The sequence below is a fragment of the Ursus arctos genome, unplaced genomic scaffold (genome assembly GCF_023065955.2).
Source record: "Ursus arctos isolate Adak ecotype North America unplaced genomic scaffold, UrsArc2.0 scaffold_315, whole genome shotgun sequence".
Classification (NCBI taxonomy): domain Eukaryota; kingdom Metazoa; phylum Chordata; class Mammalia; order Carnivora; family Ursidae; genus Ursus; species Ursus arctos.
Genome location: NW_026623003.1, coordinates 10,058 through 12,184, shown reverse-complemented (window position 1 = coordinate 12,184; position 2,127 = coordinate 10,058). Strand labels below are relative to the sequence as shown.

At 35.6% G+C, this 2,127-nt stretch overlaps 1 pseudogene; it reads left to right on the top strand.

The window, feature by feature from the left end:
• The first annotated feature begins 723 nt into the window (after positions 1–723).
• On the top strand, positions 724–1,689 carry LOC125282935 (olfactory receptor 2AK2-like; annotated as a pseudogene).
• The last annotated feature ends 438 nt before the right edge of the window (positions 1,690–2,127 follow it).

Genomic DNA, 2,127 nt, shown 5'->3' with positions numbered 1-2,127 from the left:
TATTGAGTGAAATAATTTTTAAATTATTTTTTATAATACAATATGTGGCATAATCTAAAATTAATTTCTTGAACTTTGGGGAACAATTTTTACAGCATTATTTTTTTTTAATCATTACCATAGTATTACCTTTTGGAATAAAAGTAGGGGAAAAAGAAAAATAAAACTGATTAGATAACTTTGTATATGTTCTAAAACTGCCTACAAATTCTGTACTTAAAGAAAGAAAAAAAAGAAGAAATATGTGTTTTTCAACGTGGACATAAATTTACAATGTGTTTAGTACTGTCATTAATTGGGTTATGGAGTGTGATTAATACATCTGATGACCAAAAAATATAGAGCTTGGAGAGGGTTTCTGTTGTAATGAGCACTGGGTACTATATAAGACTGATGAATCACAGACCTGTAACCCGAAAACAAATAATACATTACATGTTAATTAATTGCATATAAATTTTAAACAAAGAGCTAAGAAAATTAAGTAAGCAGAAAATATCTAAAAGTCGCTGTTTGTAAATATGTTGATTCATTTCTGATCATACAGAGTTTGTTATCTGAAAGTTATCAATTTAATATAATTTTGTTTTCCATTCATTTTGGGTGGAAAACAAAAGTAGTGAACATTCTGGATACTTTACTTGGCTGGGGAAAGTGTCTGGTGGCAATTCAACTCATTTAATAATATTTTCTTTTCTATTAAAAGGCAGTCATTGTCTTTACATGGAATCTTCAGATATGATCTGCTCTGATATTTTGCATTAAATGATGAAGACAGGAAATCAAAGTATTGAAACAGACTTTATACTTTCTGGTCTTTTCCAATATGGTCGCATGGGCACTTTCCTCTTTGTTGCCATTGTAATCCTCTTTGCAGTGGCTCTGATGGGGAATATCATACTGATCCTCCTCATCCGACTGGACACCAGACTCCACACTCCAATGTACTTGCTACTCAGTCAGCTCTCCTTCATTGATATAATGAACATTTCCACCGCAGTGCCCAAGATGACCACTGACTTTCTGTCAAATAGTAAGACCATTACTTTTTTAGGCTGTGTGATTCAAACATTTGTGTTCATAGTCCTTGGTGGAACTGAAGCCCTTCTCCTTGGTTTCATGTCTTATGATCGATATGTAGCCATCTGTCACCCTTTGCACTATCCTGTACTCATTGGCAAGAAGATCTGTTGGTTCATGGTCACATGTGCATGGACCAGTGGTTCTATCAATGCTTTAGTACATACATTGTATGTATTTCATCTTCCATTTTGTAGATCACGGCTCATCAACCACTTTTTCTGTGAACTTCCATCTCTATTACAACTGGTGTGTCAGGACACTTCCACATATGAGTACACAGTCATTCTGAGTGGGCTTATTATCCTGCTCCTGCCATTCATGGCTGTTCTAGCTTCCTATGCACGTGTACTTACTGTAGTGTTCCAGATGAGCTCTGGTAAAGGACAGAGAAGAGCTATTTCCACTTGCTCCTCTCACCTGATTGTGGCAAGCTTATTCTATGTGACTGGTCTCTCCACCTACACAAGGCCACACTCCTTGCATTCTCCAGAGCAAGATAAGGCAGTGGCAGTGTTTTACACCATCATCACACCTCTTTTGAACCCATTTATCTACAGCCTGAGGAATAAGGAGGTTATTGGGGCCATGAGAAGACTGTTGGCATAATGGATATTTGTTTTTGAAATGTCACTTTGGGAACCCCTTACTGATTGAGATTGAATGACATAGATCACTTTGCCTTGAATGCTGTTTTGAAGCATGTAAACCCTGTGAAATTTGACAAAATAAATAAATTGATAAATACATTGATTCCCACTGGCTTCAGAATGGCTTAATCATACTTATTGAAACTGGATGGATTTCCCATCTGGAAGCTGGGAAGATGGTGTTATTGTCAACATTGGCTAGTTTCTGAAACCATAGATTTCATCCTTGTCAACTCAATGTTTGCCTCTCACAGCAAATATCTTGCAATGTCCTCCTTAATATCTGAAATGCAATGAAAAGGAAATATAACCTATTGAAACATATACATTAAAATGATCTATGCAAAATACATAATCTTATGTAGATCAGAGTATTTAATTCACTCATTCATGTGTA